Below are 25668 nucleotides of genomic sequence, written 5' to 3'. Positions count from 1 at the left end.
ACTTAGTATCTACTTTTTTGCTTTATGGGTGATTTATCTGTATCTAATGTTCAAGAGGCTGTAGATGAGCCCAGCAGTATAAACTTAAAAGTTATAAGTCATACTAGTTTTCTACTTTGACTTCTGATTTTGAGATGTGAATCTTACAGGCCGAGCGGGGTCCACGCAGTGTGTAGTGTGTGTGTGTGTAAGAACTAGAGTATAACTGACAGAGGCAGAGGGAGCAGTAGTCCCCCAGTGCCAAACCTGGCAGGAGGAGTGGGAAATTCTCTATCAGCCTGGACACTCTCTCTGTTACAAGGGATACTTCCTACAATAGAATTAGTGAGCAGCCTTTGAGAATATGCGAAGACTTGAAAGAAAAACATGTGAACAATAAACAGAGAACTGTGTCTGGCCCTGGGCTTGAGCACACACCGTAAAGCTGAGTAAAAGATTGAGTTCTGATAAATGGATTTTTAGATGGGCAGGAGACTGCATTGGTAGGCATCAGGTTGTGCAAATGATGTGCAAGTCTGCCAAGGCTGAGAATGACCTAGATCTGAGAGATGCCAGGTGGAGGGTGTCCATTTGAAGCAGTCATCCCTCAAATGTAGATAGTTCTGTGTCAGAGAAAGCTTTTCAGAGGTATGCATCTCTGTTTTACAGATTCAGAGAGAGAACTGGGCTAAAAGGCCTATGTAAGAGAAAGCAAAGAATCCTTGTTGAAGCATCAGACAGCAGGTAAGAAAACCAGGAATAAACTGATGCTGAGCCTAACAGTGTTCTTTTGATCCCACTACTTGACTTTTTTGAGAATGTGTGAACGAGATACCTGAGAAACTGTCCTTCTCTGTGGTGTTCTCTGCATCATACTAGGCCTGCATTGCCTGAATTGAGAGGCCAGGGGTGTCAATGAAATGAGAGTGACACTGAAAAATTCAGAAAGAGCTCCTGGGAAGAAAAGTTCAATTAAAGATCTAAGCCAATGCTCTCTACATGTCATCCAGAGAAGCAGTCTGAAGTCTTCTCTGCCAGTGCTGAAGTAACTGTGATCTAGGTGTAATGGCAAGAAGTCCACCCAGCCAGGATCCAAATGAAATCCTTTTCAATGATCATACCCTTGTAATAATCGTGATGTCAAAGTTAGGTAATTCTAGTGAACCTCTGTTCTGTTAGATTGTTTCTTCCACCACACTGTTTTTTCTACACGTATTTTAACTGATGGGTTGGGCAGGTGTCCTGCTTGCCTTTCTGTCTGCTCTTGAACTCCCTGTTGAGATCCCTGTTGAGTTTGGAGGAGCAGATATTTGGTACCCAGAAACTGGGTCCTTTGAGTTGTTAGTCTTTCATTTACTTGTCAGATCACTTTTAGTACAACTCCTTTCTCTTCAGTTCTTAGTGAATCCCTGCAGAAAGCACATGTGCCCCAGTAGTTGTTTGCGTACTGTGTTTCAGCTTCTGGGTGTTAAATTAGCATTTAAGGTAGCAGGTCTTAGCTGTGGTATCAGGAACTTTTTGCTTTTCATTCCTTGCCAGGCACCCAGTGCTCTTGAAATCATGGGCATGCATTTCAGCAGAGTGAGCTGAGCTCCAAAGTGCAGCCCATGGCTATCTTCATCTTTAATATTAACAAGGCATTGGGTCAGGAGGGGATGAGTTGCATGCCAAGACCTGTTGCCTCCTCAAACCAGCTTTCTGAACCAAAGATGACCTTGCATTCTTTTCCAATCTGTTTCAAGTAATTTGTTGACTGCTACTAAGTCACTTGCTTTGCAGCTTTTAAAACCTGAATTCTTATCTCTGCTCTTTACTTTAAGTACAATCACTTGGCATAATATGGAGAGAAAATAGGCTATAGCATTGAAAGGGGTGTAGTTGTTTGCAGCTCTATCCTCTTTTTGTCCTAAATAAAGTCAGATGGGATGAGTGATTTTTGGTCAAAAAATTGGTTTTGCTGGTGTGAATGGTACCAGACCTGACTTGAATAAAGGATTTGTGGCAGCTGCTGTGGCATAAAAAGTACTTTTAAAAAGGTGAGGAAAGCCAGACTGTTTGAACAATAGTCAAATAAACAAGCATCAGTAAAATGCAGCTGTATTTTTTTGTTAGTTGTTTGAATAGCCTTGAGGCTTGTGAGTCCTGGAGGCTGCTGATTTTTCTGAAGGTGAGCTCTCTACCCTGTTAGAATGTCTGCTGTGTTTTGTGGAGGACCCACTGAAAACTGGACTTGTTGAGAATTATGTGTGTCACCACATCTACAGCGTAGTCCCAATAAATAGTTCTGGAGATTAGGTCATAGCAAATTAACTGTGTTGTGTCCTTGCTAGCAAGGGCCTAGCTGTTACAGCATAATGTGACAAGAATAATGTAGTGCTGGCTAATAAGAACCCTCTGTATTTCATGTTGCTGGGAGAAATGCAACATGTAGGGGTCTCAAATGAGACTGCGGACAGGATTCCTCTGCTAAGACATGAGAATCTGGCTAGACACCTTTTTGACCCATCTCTTTTGACTGGGGTTGTCAGAAACTGGGATTGTCATAATAGTGCAGATTTTCTTGACTTTTCAACTTCATTTGTGCTTTCTGAGTAAACTGAAGGTCCTGAAGCTGGGTACGCACTAGTTGAAGGCTTTGGTTGGGAAGATACCTGCTTTTTGTATGAGACCTTGAGCTATGGAGAGAGAGTTCTTGTGGCATTTGTATTAGCTGTATTTCAGGTCACTAGTAACAGGGCAATATGATCCTCTCTGAAATAAATTTTACAAAGGAACTATGTGCATAATCTGTGCCAACAGGGCTAATGCCTTAGGACATGAAATTGTCCATCATTATTCCCTTCCAGTTCCCCTGCATGATGGTTTTTTTCTTGGGTCTCGAGTGGCTGGGTCTGTAACTGTAGTAGGAAGAGTGTTACTTTTTACAACTGAAGTACCTTTACAGCTGGCTGGAAGGGAAAGATGGCCGTATGGTCAGAATTCTGAACTGCAGTATAGGATACCTAATTTCTGCCACAGATTTGTTGTGTGAATATTTTCAGATAATTAGTTTCTTGTTCTTCATTCTTTGCTTGCAAAATACGATTAAAACCCATCTTATTGGGAATTTGAAAAGTCCGCAAGTGTCTGTAAGATGCTTGGATACTGTGGTGTTGAATGCTTTAGTAAAGCTCAGTGGAGGTGAGATGAAAAGGATATTCCAAAACATGACTTCAAAATAAAGACCCTTGTGTGATCGATACACTGTCCTGTGTGTTCTGTACTGTGGTGAAATTGTTATAGAGTGCAAGTCAGGCCCTGCCTTGTTTAAGGCAAATGGACACCCTGAGACTCCTCCCTTCCTTCCCAGGAACTGTTTGCTTGTTTCCATGGCTTACAATGCCTTATCTGGCTGTATCTTTTTGTCTTAAATTAATCTTGTCCTCTTTTCCCCTCCCCCCCCCCATCCCCCCTTATTTGTTCCAGACTTGGCACTTGTTCTTTTTATTGTCAGGATGTTCATGTAAGGTCTCATTGCTAATATGCTTAGACAGAGAGGGCCAAGAGCAGCAGCTTGCAAGCTGTCTCATTTTGGTGTGACATGAGCCAGCCTCTCCAGGGTGTCCTTCTGGGAGCTGTGCTTAGGAAGGAAATGGCGTGGAAGGCCATGTAGGAGTGTGAGAACAGCATTGCAGTGGTTGGAATGCAGGATGAGCCTCGCTTGGGTGGGCTCAGTTTTCCTCTGCTTTTAAACAATGCTGGGTGCCAAGCCTGAGGAAGACTGCTGTGCAGAGGTGAAGGAGCTGGAATGTATTCTTCAGTTGAGGTGAATGCAATTCAGTGAAACTGATAGGCATCAAACTGAATAATGATTTTAAAGTATTTTCACATGATGTCTAATCTGTGGAAATTCACTACCACATAATAGCACTGAGGCTAAGAGCTGAGCGGGATTCAGAAAAGATCAAGCACTTATGAGTGGAAATGTTGAGACTTGCTTTAGCAAAAGAACTTGTTTTAGAAGGTGTATTTTTCAGACATAACCCAGTCTTTAACAGGTAAAGTTTTGAAGAAAGGGCAGTTTGTTCCATAATTGTCCACTGGGGCTTCTTGTTCCATTGTCTTAACCACCTAGTATTGGCCTGGGTCAGAGGCAAAGTATTGAATCACACTTATTTGCTGTGCTGGGTTGCCCACTAACCTTTCTTTTTTGTGATAACTCCATTAGGGGGAAAAACAATAACCCACCAACCAAAAAACAAAGCCCGAAAGCACTCCAGTTGCTCTGATTAGGCCTGCTAGTTGAGGATTTTAAGCTGGTGAGGAGCAGGATCCTTGGAAGGACAGTGCAGTCCATAGGTGAGGACAGTCTTATTTATGAATGTGAAGACATCTAAGTATTGTCTCTTCACGCCAAGTAGGCAGGCAAAGTGCTTCCTGCCTTTACTTGTAAGAGGGAAAGAATGTGTGGAGTTTGGCCTCTCCACGTTGCAGCCTTGTAGTGGACTTTAATCTGGAAGGTGGCTGAAAGGAAGGGCTTGAAGGCTGTTTAAGTGAGTTCTGGTATGTTGTAGCACCACCCTCAATGTCCTAGTGTCCAGGAAGACACAGTCTGTGTCCTCAGCTCATGTCCAAACTGTGTTGAGAATTAAGAGAATCATCAGTGCTGCTTGGTCAAGTAGGCATAAGTTCGGTGTGATGGGGGTAAGTGGCAGTGGTACAGAGATGTGTATGAAAAGGTGTTTGTTTGCAACATCAGCCTAAGCGCAATGGGAATTCCTGAAGGGAAGAGTGCATGGGGGGAATTTTCAGAGCTAGGAGCAGGTCATGCAAACTCTGAGATCCCTGTATGGATTCCCTCACTATGGGCTGTCCTGAGAACAACATGTGCTTTAGGGCATAACATAATCCTTTTGTGGCAGGCATAAAGGCTGTGAGTAAAGGGTTACTGACTTTTGCAGTTTTGTGATGATGAGAAAGTGAAATGGATCAGGATTGCAAAGTAAGGTTTACTGCAAGAGTTAGGCTGGGTTTTTTTGTCACAGAGGATCCCACCTGCTACTAGTGACGAGAGAACTGCGTTAAATTTCTGATTTCTAGGAGTCAGCAAATACAGAATTGAGAGTCCCACAGTGACTACTGTGCCTTTGGTTGAGTTCTGTATTTTGTTGTATTTTGGTTCAGTGATTGTGCTGGCTTTGGCAGTGTTGTAGGAGTCATAACTGGGTTTTCTTACTCTTGTGTTTAACGTCTCGCTTGTCCAGCTGCATTAATGTAACACTCATGCATGAGTGGTTTTGAAATAAAAAGGGACAGATGAGGTAGTTTCTCTAACTGTTGGGGAATTATACTGAGGCTCATAAAAAGCCTTAGGCAAGTTTTACTGTATAGCATTTGTTTCAAAAGAACGTAAGTTATTTTTCCAAGATAATAATTAGATAATCATTGTGGCAGTAAGGTTTCTGACCATTATTTTAGCATATGCTTCTCAGGGTAACTGCCTTTAGACCTGGATATGTCTTGCTACATGAGCTCTATACAATACTGCCTTGCTTCCTTGTCTTCTAAATCAGATTTCATTCTGCATCTTTGTTGTTCATTACTGAGGACTCTGCTGCTGCCCAATAGGAAGGTTAAAAATAGCTTAGGGAGAGGACTTTCAATCTGGCCTGTCTCACATAGCTGAAAAGTGATTGCAGTTAATTATACTGTTCTGGTTTTTCTTGTGTGTGTTTTTATTTATAATTTTTTCTTTATTGAGAACCTTCCCTTTTACTTGTGGGAGAACTATAGTTCAGTGAGAAGAACAGTGTACTGTGTGCACAGCCCTTTCCAATGGGGGAAAAAAGAATGAGAAATGGCAGGAGATTTGTTTAAAATTAGGGTTGTTTTAAGTAATCTTTCTTGAGAAGGGACTTCAAGTTCACATGCTACCTTTAAGCGGTTTCATTTTTCTGACCAGAGCATCTCATTCACTGAAGTATGCAAAATATACTTGTTGAACTTTTAGAATTGAATTTCTAATTGTTGCTTGCACTATGATTATGTAAGTACTGGGAAATTAAAACTTTGCTTAGAAGAATCTTCTCAGCTAACTGCATTTTGCTAGTGAAACACTGTTAGTAGATATCTGTGTAGGCACTCAATGCAGTTTCTTCTAGGGCTACTACAATGTGTCATTTTTGGGAAGCATGGTGTACCAGTTTGTATTGTTTCCTAAAACCAAGTCACCCTTGCTGGGCTGCAGAATTTCTGTAGAGTCTACATATAAATGTATCCATTTTTCTTTGATTAGGTGATGCCTTTGTCAATAGGTCCCCAGATGTATCTGAAACGGCTATAACAGGATTCAGTATTGTCAAGGCTCCAGCTGGGTGGGGAGAGCAGTATTACTGTGCAGCTCCAGCAATGATTTACTACCCGACTGACAATGTGCAATATAAACATTAGTCCAAGCATGATCTTGTCCCAAAACCCCGCCCACACAGGGAGCCAGGAGTCTTCCTGCCACGCGCCGTAAGTCGTTTATGGTTTGTTCATGCCCATACATTTGAAAAACAGCTGTGTGTTGGGGATTAGCAGTTTGCAGAAGGCCCGTGCAGGGCTAAATTAGGGTCTCTTGCCCTGGTGGTGAATACCAGTAGGAATAGCAGGAGTGCTTCTCTGCAGTGAAAGGCAATTTACTCTTGTGTTGGGTGCAGGGAATCTGAGAGGGTACAGCAGCTAGGGGTGAGTGTTGGATTGCAGCAGTCCAGTTCATGCTCAGATGTTTGGCTGATAGCTGCCCTGTATGGCAGGGGATTGAACAGTTCTTTGTTAGCTGGATATTTTTAAATTGTCTTTATCTATTTGGTTTTTTTATATATTTTGCACAAAATGCAAGCCATACTACTCCTGTCTCCTAGGATTAGTATTTTTTTTACAGTATGAAGAGTGGTTTCCCTTTTGCTAGTGGTAGCAGAGTCAAATTATATACAAGGCCATCTGAAGCTTCACAACTAATTTTCAGCTTTTATAAAAAGTTTTACTGTGTTGCTTGGATTTATTACAGCTTTGCAACTTTAACTCCCAAAGTAAAACTATTTTTATGCTAGCTGCGATAATTTAAATTATCTCCTGGAACTTCTAATTACTAACTTGTGTTTATGAAGAAACCTCCCATTTGACCAAACCCTGAAAGCACAATCTGTTTGATAACTCTAAATGTATTGATGCTTTTACATCAGTGCCGAGTACATCAGAGCCTAAAGTCAGTTGGTGCCTTCAGGTCTTTCTTTAATAAAGAGGATATGCAGATTTTGCTGTGCAAATGAGACTAGACTGTACAGTTCAGATAGTTCCCATGTGCTGGCTGAAGGATCAGCTGCTGCATAAAGTAGATACAAGTAGATGATTTTTAGCTGGGTTGGTGTCTCTATCAGCAAATCCTTTCTTGGGTAGGTTGGGTAAGCATCTGGGTAGAATGTGTCAGCAAGGCTCCCCCTTCCAGAGGCATTAGCTGAACGTAAGTGCTTACAGTCTGTACCATGAGCATCCATGGGCAAAGCCAATGGGCTCTCGGTAAAGCAGGTGATGTGTTTCCAAAACAACACAGAAGGATTCCTACTATTTTGTTGAAGCTGCTGCACAGGTGTCCCTCTGAAAAAAAGATCGTTTTCTTGGAGCTTCCCACTCTGCTCTCCTCTGTTGTAGGTTTTGAGAGAGTAGCTGGAAGTGCTGAGCCTAGGAGTTGCCTCCATTTTTCTTACTCCTTTTGGTGAAACGCTGTAGAGTCTGATTGTTTGTGCTTTTTTGAGATGAGGAGGCCAGATAGCACCATATAATGTTTGTGGCTGTTTGTGTGGGCATTTGAGATTTGGAAGGCACCTGCTAATGAGTTGTAGGTCATTTCATGTCAGATTGGCTAAGTTTCCATCAGGCTGGTTCTTTGTTGCGGCAGCGCATATGGACTATGTATGTTTGGGGAACCCTGTTATCTATTTCGGAGAGGGCTTTCCTCCTGTTTGCTGCCTCCTCTCTCCCCACAAGAAAAATAAATCACCTGCTTCTGGAGAGTTATTAACCTCCAGATTGAATTAGATGCTTTGCTCTTAAGTTACATAGACTTTCCAGATATATACAGAGGCTAGAGAGGTGTGTAGGTATGTGATCATATTTCAAGCTTTCTCTCCTTTCTCCTTGTTTTTGATGCTGCTGCTGGAATTCACCCTTCCCTTTTCCTGGGAACTAGTGTGAAGGAATTGCTGTCATCCACAGCAAAGCTCAATCTGCTTGCCTCAAGGGCTTACCTCTCCAGGTTAGGACTTTGCCCAATGTCCGCAGGCAGCAGTTTCTTTAGGAGCTTATGTTACCTGAATCTTTTGGGGTAGGTCTGAAGGGAACAATTCAGGGCAGTGGAAATCTCAACTTGGAGATGCTGGGATAGGGGAGGGAAAGAAAGAACAGAGCTAGCAGTACAGTTAACTCTCCCCCCACACACACCCTCTTTTTTTTTTTCCGTGTTTCCTCACCTGCCCAGCTGTGTAGTAGGTTAGCAGTACGTGTCTGTTCTTATTCTTATGAAAGTAGACTTTGTTCTCTGAAGACTGCTAATCATGCCCCATGGGGGTGTAATCAGTTATAAGGTATTTAATACAGTGCAGGCGGGAACAGGCCGCCTGGCTGGGCTGGCAGATTGCAACACTACAATTATAAAGGGCCCCTTTCCCCCACTCACCCGCCCACCAGTGGCAGGATGAGGGTTGTGCCTTGAAACAGTATTAAGTCTATGAAAAATGAAGTTGTAGTGGGGGAAGGGAAAGGAGAGGCTGAGGAGGCAGCTCCTATTCTGGGAAACGGGCAGATCTATGTTCTGCGAGAGCTGCAGCCATTGCAGGTTGCACTGTTGAGACTTGTGGGAGTTTGGGTGCCGTCACCATACAAATGGATTGCACAGGGATGGCCTTTGGCAACTTGTAGAGAAGCAGGGGCTTCCGTCCTCTCTGAAATGGGTTTTCTTGTGGTGGCTGGGGTTGGAGAGGTATGGAGTGGTTAGAAGTGGAGAAGCCCTTTCTCCTGCATGCAGTGATTTAGACACCTAATCTGTTTGGGTGCTTTTGTAATTCCTGCCAGGCTTCTATTTATATCTTTGGATATAAATCTATTGGTAAATCTGGCCTTTCATGCCTCTTTCTTCCAAGTGCTAGAGCTACTGCAGCAGCTTACTTTACTGGCTTAGAAAGGAATAGGTAGCTTGAGGCTTTGACTTTTAATGGCCATGGGAAAGTCTGCTGGACCTCATCTGGTCTGTTCTTGTTACCTAATACCAGAACATTCCCCTCGGTGATGGCCTTGAAATGCATGTGTGGGTTGTGGAGCAGCTGGGCCACAGCTTTACAAACCATCCATGCTCTGGCAGTTTGCTAGATGTATTGGCATGTTTCTGGAGCTTGTGGCTACATTGACCTTTCCTCTTCCAGGTTCCCCAGAGCTTACAGTGTTTCAGCCACGTCTCCATGCTGTTTGAATTTGCTTGACACAGTTTTGTGCAGTGACAGCACAGGACTCCCTCCATGTATGTGCTCTTTGCTTCTTGGAAAGTAGAAGGAAATACATGTTCCACTATATCTGTTTGTGTTAAATAGTTTCTGTCATTTTTGCTCCTTTCTGACATCCCAGTTCTTTGCTGAAGTTCAGAACCTACACTGTGATGCACAGCAGATAGAAGCTCTTTTTTGGCAGCCTGTGGGATAGTGGTGTAGATTCTCGTGGGTTATGTTCTTGCTACAGTGCTTGTGACAGTATTGGCTTTCCTACTCGGTGCTGAGAGAGCTTTAGCTATTAAGTCTCACAGTTGGCCCTTAGCACTGGGCAATGTTTTTTTTAGGCTTTTTAGGAGTGGTTTGATATTTAGTCGTATTGCACAAAGTCATTGCAGATTCAGAACATGGGGAGTTCACAATACGGCCTTCCCTTTGTGGACTTGAGAACACTGCTGACAACTTCACCCCCTGACACATCCTCATCTTTTTCCCTTCAGAATAACTGCATGTTTGGGAACTGTGAATTCTTTGAAAAGCTTTGGAATTTTCAGGAGCACCACATAAAGGGGGAGGAGTATTTTTTTCTACCTTAAAGCATAGAGTCTGCAACTCTAAAATAGTGAGGGTCTGAGACAAGAAGTTATCTGATGTCTTGGGGTTTTGTACATCAAGTCTCTGTTCTCTTCATCATGGAAGTGACAGGTGTCAGCACTGTAGGGGGAGAATAATGTACAATGAAGATCAGATGTGTTTCTGTGGGCAGTGGTGACAAGTGTTTACAAAAGGACTTTTGGGTAATGAGAAGGTGCCTGCATCTCTGAGAAGCTGCTTCACTTAAGGAAATTGGTTTCCTAGGGGTGCAAAAAGGCCTGTATTCTTCCAAGTACCCATGATGCCTGAAGTCAGCTAGTTTTTTATCTCTGCCCTCTCAGCTCAATAAAGTGTCAGTGTTACATTTGCCCCTTGTCTTATAGGAAAAGTCAGGGAAATTCGTTTCCCAGGCTACTGCACAGAGCTGTTCCTGCTCTGGACTGTGGTTACTTGCCAGCCCTGGTGGCGGCTCTTCTCCCTTAGCTTGCATGCGCAATTGACAACTCTCCTACTTTGCTGTTTCTTTTGCCCCGTGGCTCGAGAAGTTGTCTGGACAACTCGAGATCTCTCCCACAAATGAGTCTGAAGCTGTTGTTGGGGTCCTGGCAGTGGCAGGGCTGGCATGCGTGAGGAGCGTGGCGGGTGTCAGCATGGCTGGTGTGTGGGCTTGCTGCTTGTTTTCCTTCCCTGCTTGGTGAGGAATGCAATGTGTTTGCCTTCCTTGGCCTGTGGTTGCAGCCACATTCCTGCACTGGGAGTCAGCACGGCGGCGGGCGGCGTGCTGTTCATGCCCCCTGGCTACATGCTTTCAGCTCCACATCAAAGGTGTGTTTAGTGTGTAGCTTGTGCCATTCCTGGCCACACCTGGTGGCCTGCAGGCATGCAGGAGGTGGAGTCTGGCTGTGTTTGCAGATGGCATTCAGGGTTCAGACTTCTTGCTTGTGGAAAAGCTGAAGCTGAATCCATGCTAAACAACCCCAGGAATGCAGCAGGAGAGCTGAGCGGCACAGTCACTCCAGGGGCATGTCCTAGCAGCAATGTTTCCTTTATAGCTGCAGCAAAATAAGTCATGCCTGCTTCTCCAAAGGAACTGGCTATGTGCTTGGGTGTGTTGTAGGGTTTAATTTACACCGATAAGGCCAATTAAGGTTGGCTCATCCTCCCTGCAGCCTGTGTGCTCTTGGCAATCCGTGGATTGTTGAATGGCTCGTGCCATCAAGCTGTGCTTAGTAAAAACTGTGCATGAGATGTCTGCCTGGAGATGGAATGGCTCTGGGATTTAATCTGGGCAGCAGTGCTTCTTCCCCCAGTCAGTGGGCAGATATTCTTATCCCTATGCACTGCAGCTGAACTACTTCAGTTTTTTTCTGGAAAAGCTTCCTTTTTCTGGCTGTTTACCTTAAGAGATGAAGATGGGAAGCTTGGTGAAAGCAGATCAAGATGCAAATGCATCTTATTTTGAGATCCTTGACATAATGTCTGTGAGAAATGGTCACTAGTTTTCTATGCCCCTGTCATACAAGCCATCCTTGTCCTCTTTATGTAAGTCTTTCATTCACTCAGCACAGGGAAATGTCTTTTTTGGCAGCGTCAGTATGTGCAGCCCATAGGCAAGGCTTGTGGAAGGAAAAGCAGAGCATCTTCGGTGTCCTGGGTAAAGCCCTGGCCTGTTTGCTTTATTACAGTTTGCTTTGATCTTTGGGACTTGTAGTTTCCCTTCTGGCAGTTTCTAGTAGCCTGAAGTTCTGTGACCTGTCAGTCATTTCCATATTAAAGTTAGTGTACTGCAGAAGACCTCCCCACTGTGGTCCTGAAACAGTAGCAGGCATGAAAGAATTGAGTCTCAGAAGTTCTCTGGCTTTACAGCATTGTTTTTGCCTTTGAGCTCTTGTCACAGTCCCTGGATCAGTTGCTGCAGAGCAACTTTCCAGAAGTATGTATTACTTTACATTACTCTGCACATGACTTGTGGAGCTTGGGTATTGACGAAAGTGTGTTGCCTGAATCTTCGTTTTCCTTCCTCTGTTCTGCAGTGCCAAACTAAACAACATACACTGTGACAACATGAGGGGTACCAAAATATAAGTAAGTCTAAAGGTGGTTTGTGTGGAATTTTTTTTTTTCAGTAATAGAATATTTAAATTTGTACAGTCATTGGGCATTTCGACTCTGTCATGCAATATAGGCCGCAGCTTAAAAAAGGGTGGTCTGGTTCAGGATTAAATACTCCTGCTGTCGTTTTCCAGTTGCTTGGAAGGGAGTGAGGGAGCTGGAATGAAAGGGATGTGACATTGGCTAAGGAGGAAGAACGGCTGATTCTTGGGCTTTTTTTCTTTTTTTCCTCTGACAGGGAGTTTTAATATGTTGTGGAGAGGAAGTGACCTGTTCTTTGTTCAGGACTTCAGGACTGTGTAGGAAACCAGGTCTCCGTGCTTCTGCGTCCAGCCTGAAGCACCTCTTCCGGGATGGTGTGCTCCTCTGGCCATAGCAGAAACCCTCACCAAGTAGCTAGATCTCCCCCTGGTGGGACAGGGAGCGGGGAGCAGGGCTACGGCTGGACAGTAAAACTGGAAATTGATCTGATCCTGGGGGCACCTTGAGCCAGCAGCAGATGTGCCTCTTCAGTTGAGACATTCCTTAGTCCAGAGTCACAGACGCTGTAGAGCTGAGCTCATGCAGCTGCATGAAGCTGAAGGCGTGAGCGAACAGCTTGCACTTGGCACCGGACAAACACCTTATCTTTGCAACATCTGCCTGGCTACAATCTGGCATTGGTCCATGGTCTTTGCCCTTAGACAAGTGGTGAGCTGCTAGTTCTTTGAGTGGTTTAATCTGACACTTGACAAAAAAAAGGCACCTGGAACATTATGGCTTGCTTTCTTCAGGTTACCTGCCACCAATCATCCACTGCTCTCAGAGCACCTTTGAGGTGACTTCACTTGCAGCTTGACTATCTCTGCTTCCCAGCTTGCTCTCTAAAGAGCTGTGTAGAGCTTGCTTACAGGGAGATTTACAGGGACGAGCCCTGTGGAGGTGAAGATCCTGTCTTCAGTGATAAAAAGATGTTTTTCCTTAGCCTCAGAGTAATTAGCAGGCTTATGCTATCCCAAAGGATAGCGGTGCTAAAGATCAGGCATTTCAGTCTTAGAAGAGCTAAGCTGACCTCGTGGTAAAACTAAAATGCTGGGCCTTCACTGCAGTTGCCCCTTGAGATAGTTTGTGCTCATGATTAGCTCCAGTTGAAGAACAACACTGATGCTAGCAGTGATGACCAATGTGTAAGGAGATGATTAATGAGAGCTCTGACTCTGGCTTGAGTAGGGTTTGAGTCTGAGTTGTAGTTTCCCTTCTGGCAGTTTCTAGTAGCCTGAAGTTCTGTGACCTGTCAGTCATTTCCATATTAAAGTTAGTGTACTGCAGAAGACCTCCCCACTGTGGTCCTGAAACAGTAGCAGGCATGAAAGAATTGAGTCTCAGAAGTTCTCTGGCTTTACAGCATTGTTTTTGCCTTTGAGCTCTTGTCACAGTCCCTGGATCAGTTGCTGCAGAGCTACTGTTACCAGACTGGTCCCTGACAACTCTTTCCAGAAGTATGTATTACTTTACATTACTCTGCACATGACTTGTGGAGCTTGGGTATTGACGAAAGTGTGTTGCCTGAATCTTCGTTTTCCTTCCTCTATTCTGCAGTGCCAAACTAAACAACATACACTGTGACAACATGAGGGGTACCAAAATATAAGTAAGTCTAAAGGTGGTTTGTGTGGAATTTTTTTTTTTCAGTAATAGAATATTTAAATTTGTACAGTCATTGGGCATTTCGACTCTGTCATGCAATATAGGCCGCAGCTTAAAAAAGGGTGGTCTGGTTCAGGATTAAATACTCCTGCTGTCGTTTTCCAGTTGCTTGGAAGGGAGTGAGGGAGCTGGAATGAAAGGGATGTGACATTGGCTAAGGAGGAAGAACGGCTGATTCTTGGGCTTTTTTTCTTTTTTTCCTCTGACAGGGAGTTTTAATATGTTGTGGAGAGGAAGTGACCTGTTCTTTGTTCAGGACTTCAGGACTGTGTAGGAAACCAGGTCTCCGTGCTTCTGCGTCCAGCCTGAAGCACCTCTTCCGGGATGGTGTGCTCCTCTGGCCATAGCAGAAACCCTCACCAAGTAGCTAGATCTCCCCCTGGTGGGACAGGGAGCGGGGAGCAGGGCTACGGCTGGACAGTAAAACTGGAAATTGATCTGATCCTGGGGGCACCTTGAGCCAGCAGCAGATGTGCCTCTTCAGTTGAGACATTCCTTAGTCCAGAGTCACAGACGCTGTAGAGCTGAGCTCATGCAGCTGCATGAAGCTGAAGGCGTGAGCGAACAGCTTGCACTTGGCACCGGACAAACACCTTATCTTTGCAACATCTGCCTGGCTACAATCTGGCATTGGTCCATGGTCTTTGCCCTTAGACAAGTGGTGAGCTGCTAGTTCTTTGAGTGGTTTAATCTGACACTTGACAAAAAAAAGGCACCTGGAACATTATGGCTTGCTTTCTTCAGGTTACCTGCCACCAATCATCCACTGCTCTCAGAGCACCTTTGAGGTGACTTCACTTGCAGCTTGACTATCTCTGCTTCCCAGCTTGCTCTCTAAAGAGCTGTGTAGAGCTTGCTTACAGGGAGATTTACAGGGACGAGCCCTGTGGAGGTGAAGATCCTGTCTTCAGTGATAAAAAGATGTTTTTCCTTAGCCTCAGAGTAATTAGCAGGCTTATGCTATCCCAAAGGATAGCGGTGCTAAAGATCAGGCATTTCAGTCTTAGAAGAGCTAAGCTGACCTCGTGGTAAAACTAAAATGCTGGGCCTTCACTGCAGTTGCCCCTTGAGATAGTTTGTGCTCATGATTAGCTCCAGTTGAAGAACAACACTGATGCTAGCAGTGATGACCAATGTGTAAGGAGATGATTAATGAGAGCTCTGACTCTGGCTTGAGTAGGGTTTGAGTCTGAGGGAAGAGCTGAAGCAACCCTGCTTGGTCTCAGGTGGGGTGTCTATGGTTATCACCCCCAAAGGAGGAAGGTGAGCCTGGGAGGTACAATGCAGCATATTACAGAAGGACAAGCAGCACAGCCTGTAACTGCTGCTTGTGACAGGCAGCCTCCTTATGTACAGCCTGTAGGGCAGGGGATGGAGCTGTGGGTCGCCTCTGCTGTAGTTAGGTTCCTGCTGTTGAAAGGACTGACTGGAGCCCAGGTGAACAGGGGGGGAAAAGCCATAGCTAGTTGCGTGCTTTATAAAGGTCACCAATGAAAGACGGGTGGGTGGATCTGTTTGTTTTTCCTAAGCTGGATTAAACTGTGCTGTATTTCTGTTACTGAACTCTCAGAATAAAATCTCTCAGCAGTTCAGTGGTGCTGAAGACTTAAGAGCATCATTAAAAAAAAGAAAAACAAAAAAAAAATTAAAAATAAAATGAGGCAAACTGAGGCAGACTAACTACAGGGCCACACCACAAAAAAGAGAGAAGATGCTCCAGGGTTACATTCTGCTTCAGGAGCAATGCTGCTCTATTGTTTACAGAGTTGAGACAAGTTTTGTGCCTGTTCCTGCCCTTGGCTCAGGCTTTGAATCTGCTAGGCCCAAAGCATGTTTTTGAAAGTAGTCTCCTTTCCTTGTTCTGCCTTTGTGGTCTGTTGAGACGACTATTGCCAGTGTGTAGGTGTGTGTGCTCTAACACTCCACATCTTGCCTGAGTGCAGAGGCTGAGTGGAAGTCACTGGGGAATATTTGTTGCAGTCTTCAGAGTAGACAATGGCTGTGACTTGGGTTAAGTGGGAAGCATCTGGTAGGAATCCTGCCTTGCAAAGGAGAATTAGTAGCAACATCACTCTTAAATTCTGGGAAGGGAAAGTGGCAGGATGTGATCTGCTTTAGGAAAAGGTTGTGCACCTCTTTCTCTTGTCTCCCTTGGAGATAGGTTTATTCCCCTAACACCACTTTTGTTTCTCTCAGTGCTACAGTGCTTTTCCTTGCCATCTTATAATGAGCTATTGCTCATTGTATGTAAAGTGAGGATCAGGTAGCTTGGTTGGAGAATGACCCACTCCTATCCTCACATAATGCAGGAGTCCATAATTTTACTTAATTATACTGACTGCTATCTGTATTCCATTCAGAGAGATAATAAAATATTTCTGTGCTAGAAGATATTCTCTGATGAATAGCACAGAGCATGGCTTAAGTTTCCATGGCAATGCTACTGAATGTTCTTCTGTCACCAAAGAAAGAGGGACCTTCAGTTGATAAAGATTTGAGAGTTTTGTCTGAGAAAGGAGAGAGTGGTGAGACTGCATGTTAGTTGTTTGCCTGCATTTGGGTTGTGCCTGTGACTGATTTATAATCAGGAGAAAGGGGAAGCTGACGTTTGGCTAATGGCAGAGAGGGACTGTGTCGTGCAAGCTACAGCTGGACTCCTGGACGTGTTTAACTGTTCAGCTACAGATGCAGCTGCACAATCACCCAACAGTTAAGCCTGTACCATTCTCTGCCTCTCACATCAGACCATCTGCTAGGGAAAAGCTAATTAAACCAAAACGATTCTTGTTGGGATTAAGGCCCAGCAGCAGAAAGAATTGAGTATAGTACAAATATTGTTCTCCTACTACTGGGTCAGGCTTGGCGCTTTATTTGTACTTGTAAAGAAGTGCAGGCTATTCAACAAAATTTATGTCAGGTAGGTGTTTAGCTCATGCACACTTTCCTTCTCTTTTCTATGCCAGATCACTGTTGGTTTAGGTGCAAGAAATAAGGCTTGCTGAGTTTCTTTACTTATGAAATGGAAATTATTCTTGCCTTCCTCATTGCATTTATTTATGGTGAACATGAATCCTAGAGATGCTGTGGGGCCACATAACCTTGTAAGTGTTAGATTTACCAGTGTGAATCTGAGACTCAAGACCAGTTTATTGCAAAAATGTGCCTGCAGCCCTCTGAGAGTTGAAATTTAAATTTGTAAAATAGAAAATACAGAAGTGTGGTTCCCTTAGCAACTGAACTCTTGTGTGTATGTATAGGCTGTGTTGCCATGTGATAAGGGTTTCAGAATACCTCTTTCAAAAAATAATAAATTAAATGGGCTTACATCTCTGGCTGATTTCATGGCTGCTGCTGGTACTCAGCGGAAGTGACATCATGTTGTTCAGAGTTATGGCACAATTTCATTTCTGAAAGCCAGTAGTGGGTTTAGTTCTTTGCAAGGGGTTCTGAGAGGGTTCTTGCTATTGTCTTTCTGTGCTTAGCATGGAAAACTTGTACTGAAGAGGAAATTGGTTCTGTATGTGGTAGCTCAGAGGTGGCACTAGAAGACAACAGTGAGGAGAGAGTGATGGTTTTGTTGCTGGAGTGAATGTGAGGAAGGTTGGAGTGAGCTCAAAGAGACCTGATTGAAGAAGCAGGTAGAGATGACAGTACCGAATGAATAAAGACAAATTAAGTCTGGATATTCAGGAGGAACAGTTCAGATAGTTTTGAATGAGGAATAGAAAAAAAAAACAACAGTAATTTTTATTTTCTGGAACTTAATTTTCACAAATACGTTTCAAGGGGAAATGCTGTGGGAATTGAGATGAGAGGTGATTTTAGTGTGTGGATTTGTAGCATATGAGGTCTGTGACCTCAGACTTGTTTTGTGTGTGTCTTTACCCCACAGTTAGCAAGAGAACTTAATATTTTGGTGGAAGAGGGGCAGTAGTAAGACCATGCCTGGGGGCAGTTAGATAACATGCTCTAACTCCACACTCCAGTTTGCTCAGATAAGCTCTCAGTGAGCCCTATCCTTAGGAATGAGCAAGTGGGGAACTCTGCCTTCCCAGTGTCTGAACTGCTGCTGCAGGTATGTTGGACATCAGCAAACAAAAGCTGTTGTGGGTGTATGGAAAGCAGGGGTCAGCGCAAGTATTTGTGATCACCCTCCAGCTTTTACTTGGTGAGAGGAGAGAAGATGTTATGCCATCGTGGGCTGAGCATTATTATGATGTTTAGTTAGCACAGGAGTGGTAAAACTTTCAAGTCATATAAATGTCAATACCTTTATGTACTGTTGTAGTTTAACCCGTTTAACCCAGCAGGCCACTACCTTGTGTAGTGTGGTTAGCTTGCATTGATTCTGAGAGAAAGATGTCACCTGGGATTTTTTGAAAGAAAAAAAGACAACAAACCACAACAAACACAAAACAGCAAAATCTTCTTTGGAGGTAGAAAAGGGTAAAAAAGCCTTAACTTCAATATTGGTAAGGATTTTGACATTGCAGGGAAGATGTACTGATTTAACTTAATCAGATTAGAAACAACTGTGATTTTATTAATGCATCATTCTTGTATAGGCTTCCTTAATTTAGTTTGTATCTCCCTTCTATCTATTTAACTTAAGTTGATTCAATGTAAAGTGCTCTTAAACTGAATTAGGAACATTTACCCAGGGGGGTTATACTACTTTACATTATTTTCCAAGTCAATTTAATTTAGTACAGTGTATATGTAGACAAGACCTTGGGGAAAAAGCTGATCCTTTTTATTACTTGATGAACAGTATGTCATGTTTGGCTGCAGCCTTGTGATCATGGAATGAAAGAGCCTGTTGTGGTACATGGTGGTGGAGGATGGGTGGACTGATCATTGCAAACCTTTGTACAACTTGGTCATTCTTAGTCATAGTTTTTGATAAAAGTAAATTGCTCCTCCTCATAAATTAGGCTTTTTCTTATCTAGAACAGATGTGAGACCCTTCAAATGTTATTTTAAGATTTCTTCTCAGCCTGGTAATGAAAGTGCCTGCAGACCTGGTTAGTGTGCTGTGTATGAAGCAAAAGCAACAGTTCAAACCTTTTGCAAATATTTGATGTTTCAAAAGATTCAGATGGCTGAGCAGGTTTGAGCTGGACTTTTCTACAGCTTGGCAGAGCTTGAAAGAAATGTCACCTAATTTTCATGCTGTTCCCTGGTCACTGTCTCGCCCCAGTATGTCCCTCAGTGTCTATGATGACTTATGCACATACAGAATTCATGGCCTAGGAAGAAGTTACTCCACAGGAACTGTGGATGTCAGTTCTCTTTCTTGTTGAAAAGGATAAATCTAGTCAATATGTTTTGTTTTCTGCTTGTGGGTGAAGGCTCTATGGGAACAAAGCTGGCATGTGAAATACTCTGCAAGTGTGTGGTTGTAGTGATAGCATTCCAGAATAAAGCTGGCTGCTCTGAACAGCCATTTCATTTATTGAAATTTGATGTTGCCAGCACCTGCAAGCATTGGGGCAGGACTTAATGCCTCCTCAATGTTGCAGATGCTCTGTAGACTGGGTCATTGCAACAGCTTGTCCATCTGTCCTCTGTAAATAATGCTAATAACGTGCTCTGCTCCACTGTCCAGCTGTGTAGATACTGCACAATGTGTTAGCCATCTGTGCATCACTGCAACTCCTAGGCAGAGGGGATGTTTCGGAGAGTGTATTGAGGCAAGTATATAGGTTGTATTAATGGAGTATTCTCTAGTATTGCAATATTCTCTGCTAGAGGACAGCTCAGTCACATTCAGTCCCTGGCACTGAGGAGATGGAGATTGTAGTTTTTCCAGAACTTCTGAAACCAAAGGCTGAAACAAGAGGACTGCTGATATTAATTGCTGCGGCTTGTATGAGACTTGGGGAAACACTTACAGGGGCTGAGAATCTGCTTCTCGATGGTTGAAGAATTTAAGCAGTTCCTACCTTGTCGTAATTAAATGCTTCTTGACTTTATGCTTTAGTAAGGTAATGTGTGGTAGTTTTGTTGTGTTTTTTTTCCAGTTTCTTCCCCTCCTACACAGCACAGGAGCTGACAGAAGTCTGGGAATGAAGTTTCTACATGTTGATTTTCTGCAGAAATGTTCACCCACTCCCTCCTTCACTTCTCTTCAGATGTTTGCTTGCTTTAGCTGTTCCCTTGCTTGTGGTTGAGAAAGTTTAAGGCCATGGCTCCTAAATTTCCCTCTTGTAATGTACCAGCTTTTTGCCAGCTACATATTGTTGGAGTATCACCATACACTTTTTCTAGCAGGGCCCAGACATCTATTTTCAGGAAACTTTTCAGAGTTCTCCTAATGTACATGATTAATTTTCTAATGACCTGGTATACATCTCTTTAAATATCTGAGAAACATGCTTTAGAAGTCTTCCCATGGAAGATCTTAAAAGAACACAGGTAGGAAGAGAGTGGGGAAGGACATGAAACCCAAGGTGCTAAGATGAAGTGTCTCTGGAAGTTTGTAGCCTAAACCACCTTGTGAGAGTTGAAAGGATCACTGAACAAACTAAAGAGATCAAGCTAACAGGATCACTGAACAAACTGAAGAGACTTCTGGTGTGTCAGCGTTTCTGGCTGAGAAGCTGTTGTTAGCCCTTGATGTAGCTGTCAGTGCTAAAGGTAACTTGGTAAATGACCTTTTACCAAGCTGCTTCTTGTGTAATTTCAGATGTAACCATTAAAGGTGGTTCTATGCTTTTATATGCTTTAGAAAGCTGGTGTTCATTTCCTGGCCAGAATCTCCCCTGGGTATTTTTATTCTCCATTAACATTCCTTCTGGGGATTGGATTCGAGTCCTTTGCTTCCTGTCCTGTTCAGACGTTAATCAGCTGTTGCGTTCTATTCCAGTTACGTGCTGGCGATGTTAGTGTTTCTTGCTGATCTGTCTTGGCTTTTATAAAAGTATTAGGGAAGTTTAGCTTCTCTTAACACAGCAAAGAGAGTAGATAATAAAATGCACACTTAAGTATATGGAGCACAACTAATTTAGGGGGACTGGGATCTTTGTATTGTGGAAGAAGGGAATGGGACTCGAAGAAAAGTGCAATTCTGGTCACTTTTAAGAGATTTCCACAGGATGCAATGGGTATGACAGACACATGATATGTCCAGTGGTATTTACATTCAACAAGAGCTATGTAAGACTGTAGACTCTAGGGATTTCATTTTCTTTGGAAATATGTTAGGTGTTAAGTAGAGCTTGTTACATGGGCTGTTGTTCAACAGCTAGCCTGATCCCTTTTTCTAGATAGCTCTTGGAATTGTTCCCGTGCAGGGAACAGAGGTTTCTGTCTAACAGTCAAGGTTAATCAGTATAGAAAAGCAGGAATTAGCAATAATCCCCCTGAAACTCAGTTTTAATCCAACAGTCACTATAATGCTATTACTCAGATCTGAATTATGAGCATTAATGTACAAGCAGAACTGAGATGTGAGTTTCTGCAGTAGGAGCTGTCATCCTTTCATTTTAAAATGGACTTCAAAGTAGCTAGCAACAGAATGGATCTGAATGTGCTTTTAATTGAGGTGATTTCTCTGAATGAAAAGATGTCTCTCATTAAATGTTAAAGTGTCCCTTAATAACTTTGCAGTCTTTTTCCATTGTACTCAGCGCCAGCAGTCTACAGGTGCTGCTTTTAACTTCATACAGCTTGTTTGTCTATCCTGGACAAGATCTCTTGATGCAGTTACTACATCATCTATCTCACTAATCAGTTGTCTTGATCAGCCTTACTGCATCAGCTTCTCATGTAGTTTGACTTGAGACGTATGGAGGCTAAGGTTGTGTCTATCCATAAGTCCCAGAAGGCAACTGGACAAGTCTGTTGCTTTTGCTTCTTCTGATGAAGAGACATGCTGCTTTGAAGAGAAAAAGGCTGGAAAGGCCTGAAGTAAGAATCATTCTCTGCAACATAATCACTACATTTCTGTTGAGGAAGGGAGACTGCTGACCCTGACCACTGACAAGCAGGCTGTTTTATTAGGTCAGAAGAGGCAACAAAAGAAAAGGAAATTATGAGAAAAACCCTGCAAGTCCTCTGCCTCTTTGAAGGGAATGTTCAGCTGCTGCAACAGCAAGCAGGCAGCTAAGTATTAGCTACTTGGGGCCTCAAGGGACATACCAAGTATCAGGAAGACAGTAGGTGCCTACAAATGTTGCTTTTTGAATTTTTGGCGCTTTTCCTTTTTGTCCAAAGGGTTCCTTTTTGAACATCTTTTGTATGCTATGAACCTTTTTCTTCTTATTAGGCACAAAGTGATATTAACAGGTAGTGAGTGTTGTGGTTTTGCTTGTATGCCAAGTGTCTGTTAGTTTTGTGTGCCCAGTACAGAATAGTCTTCAGCAATTCTGTGCTAGACCACCTCTGTTCCTGGTGTGTGGTAAAGGTTTTGCCTTTCTCAGATCACACAGAGAACATAGCTATTCTGCAAGTAGATTTTACACTGAGGGTGCTCTCTGGTAAAACAGCCTAGGGTCAAGCTTGTATACTGCCTGTGTAACTGCACTAAGTCACTGTCACTGCACTTCCTCCCTGTGAAGAGGGAAGAGGTTGTATGTGTTTTGTCTTTGTGGGGAAGTGGAGAAATACTCAGCTTTTTGCATTAACAAAACAAATTGTTGGGTTTCCACTGCAGTCTTCTGACCCTTTATGTTGCTGATGCTGATCAGTGTGGGCCCAAGGCTTGTAGCCCTCTAGAAGACAGTAGAGTTGGAGTTACTGCAGACAATAGCTGGCATGGAAGACTGTAGATATTAAGGAACATTACTGATGAGAGATGGAAAAGGCAGATAAAAGGAACCAGGAGGTTAAGTTTCCTCTTGTATTACAGTGCTAATTAGAATAGCTGAAGAGCTACCTCCTGCTGTAGCTCCAGGCTAAAGCTGAGCTTCTCTAGGGTAGTCAAAATGTGGACTTGACAGCAAGCTTCTTCAGAGAGAGGTATGTGAATAGCATGGTGAGCAGAATTAGTGCCTTCTTATATTTTGGGATATTACCTATATCCACTTCTGCTTTGGAGCATAAGGTCTGTCTGTTCTGCAGAAAGTATCTGCTCCTCTCTGAATGGAGGTGTATTGAATTGAGCCACCTTGAGATTCTCTCTCTATAGTAGTAGAGTATTCTCTGCTATTGTAGGCAAGGAGGGCTTAACTGTGCTGTTCAGTGTAGGGAGGTTTGCAGAACAAAATTAGGTTACATCGACAGAGTGGTTGGAGCAGAACAACAGGCTGGATTCCTGGTGTTGGACAGGAATGCAGGTGGGAAAGCAGTGACCCCTGGAGCCATCTAGAAAAAAACAGCTGCTTTTCAGAGGTCAGTTACTGATCTGCACAGGCAACTTTTCTCAGTGGAGAGGTGGTTAAAAGACATTTCTTTTCTGGGATGTGGTGAAGACAAGGATCTTATTTCACTGGAGAGTCCTGGCATTAGATAGTAGCCTGATGGTGCAGCAGTTTGCTGTTGACTCCCACCCTGGCACCCAGCTGTGGGTTGCTCTGCACACATGCCTGGCTGTTTCCATGTGTTGTGCTGATAGGTGACTGACACCAAGTTTCCTTTCTCATGTTTCAGGAGCTGTTGGCCAGATGCTGCTGGATGCTGACAGGGGAAAGCTGATTTGGAGACAAGCGGCCAGAAATGTTTGGACACGTCGTCACTTTGGATCTGTAAGTCCTTGTTTGAGGGAAAGTTGCCTGGAGGCACTGTGAGTATTGAAGTGTCTCTGGAAATTCTCAGATCATGAGGGTAGGTTTCAAATCCTAGTATCTTTTCCAGGTAGGTGGGGATGAGATGGCAGGTAGCATAGTTGCTGGCTATGGGGTAGGAAGCAGGACAGTCCTGTTTGAGCCTGAAGAACTGTGCTGAGAGACAGGGAGGCCATTGTTGTGTTCTGTACACTTCAGCAATGGAAACGTGTGTGGACCCATGGGTGCGCTGTTCCTGGAAGCCTTTGCTTGTCTGCCAGCCTTTGTGGCTGGTGGTTTTACCTTGATGCTGAACCAGCTCCTGCTAGTAGTTGGTGGAAAGGCAGATTCAAACTATGCTGGCCTGGTCCTTACTGGAGGTGCATATTCTCCCTCTCTCTCTCTCTCTCTCTTTCTCCCCCTGTACTTAAGAGTTTGCCCCACAGAGCAGTTATGTTTTTGTGAAGCTGTTTTTTCCTGTGCTAGTCAAGACCCGACTATAGCATTGTAGTAAGGAAAGATGCCAGACAGCTTGTTGGGCCAGGGCCAGCAGTAGGGCACCTCTTCAGTTTGTTTTGGCAAAGCTTGATTTTGCGTGGTCCTGTTTGCCTGCCTGTTTCGTTCACCTTCTATCTGGCTTTCCTTGTGTACGTACAGCTGCTCCATACCCTGCACTTCTGTCCCACCTACCAGGACTTGGTGCCATTGACAAGGAGAAAGCAGCACAGAAGTGCATCAGGGAAGGAAAGGCTCCACTGCAATCTCTTGTGACAGAGTGATGACCGCAGAGCTACGCTTTTACAGCTGGCTCCCAGACCAATCCAGTTCTCTTCTTGTAGTGATGGATACCCTGGGATCAGAACAGAGAGGAAGGTTGTTTCTGAACTTTTGTTGTATCCCTGGCTGGATAGACACTATTTTACAGAAGCCTGTTAGTAGCAAAGTGCAGCATGGCTTGCTGCTAGCTGAAAGTCAGAGTAGCTTGCCTTCCTCTCTCATGGAGATGTTCACAGTTGTAGGCACAAGGATGTAATTTTTTGGCTTAAACAAGGGTCTGAAAATTGCCAGCTCATTTATAGGTGAGAAGCATGACTTGGACAAGTGAGTTAATTTTTAGTGATAACAAGCTTCTGTACCAAAGGCTTAACAGTTAGCATCCCTCTGCAGTAGCAGGAAAAATTAGCTGGAAGGGTCCCATTTCACAGGAGGTTTCTTTAGTCTGTGCTGAAACCAAGGTTCCCTTGAAGCTATTGCTTCATGAATTTTGAGTCTGCATGGTCCCAGTTGCCTGAGTGCCTTGGACATGTCCTTGCCCAGGTGCCTTTCCAGCTCTTGCTGGGCTACGTAGCCCAACTCTCATAAGCAATGTTTCATTTAGTTTCAGAAGACCTGACGTGAGTTGGGGTACGTACCTGGCCTGAGATGACTATCCAATTGCCCTTGGTTATAAACATCCCCTATTCATTCCATGTATATAGGTTGGGATTTAAAACTGGCTGTTCTGATGGGTGCTGAACTATTTATTTCTCTTCTTTAGGGCATCTAATTGAGTGTCCCTGCTTCATGAAGCTTCGAATTTGAGACCAGGCTGGTAAGTACTCAGGTCCCTGTGGGCTAGAGAAACAATTGTGATTTCAGCTCAGGATATCTCTATAATGTATCTCCTGTCCTTAGCCTGGAATTGACAGAAAAATCTGTTTTCAGCCCCTGACATTCTCCTGTTTTATGGTGGGGTGTTTACAAACCTGCATCTGGTCAGGATTTCAGCATTCTTTTTTGTGGAAATGTCTTCCTGGCAAGTCAGACCCATCTATTTTGTCTGGGAATGCAGTGGAATGTGCATTCAGTATGCTGTGTGCAATTTTCCTAAAGTATTAGAGATCTCTTAGCCTACTTCAGTCTTTTTAGGAGAAGGGACTTTGGAAGAATGGTTGATAGAAAGTGAGAGTTTCCAGCATTATGATGGTAGAGCTTTACAGGTTAGACCTATGAAGTTGCTAATTTCTGTGGAAAGGGATGAGAAACTCCAGTGAGCTTGTTTTTTTAACAGAGTGAAGGACAGCTTGCAAATGTTCCTGTGAAGTGTAAAGCCTGTT

At 43.6% G+C, this 25668-nt stretch overlaps 1 protein-coding gene across 1 annotated transcript in view; it reads left to right on the top strand.

The window, feature by feature from the left end:
- Positions 1–648: 648 nt before the first annotated feature.
- TJAP1 (tight junction associated protein 1 (peripheral)) overlaps positions 649–25668 on the top strand; it is a 37666-nt gene continuing 12646 nt past the window's right edge. The window contains exons 1-3 of the mRNA XM_010007243.1: positions 649–723; positions 23460–23554; positions 25110–25163. The gene's annotated coding sequence lies outside the window, so the exon portion shown is untranslated. The remainder of the gene's footprint in view (positions 724–23459; positions 23555–25109; positions 25164–25668) is intronic.

This window comes from Chaetura pelagica, unplaced genomic scaffold, assembly GCF_000747805.2.
Source record: "Chaetura pelagica isolate M959 unplaced genomic scaffold, ChaPel_1.0 scaffold511, whole genome shotgun sequence".
NCBI classification, from domain to species: domain Eukaryota; kingdom Metazoa; phylum Chordata; class Aves; order Apodiformes; family Apodidae; genus Chaetura; species Chaetura pelagica.
The sequence above is the reverse complement of the archived record's forward strand: the minus strand, read 5'-3'. Positions and strand labels throughout refer to the sequence as shown.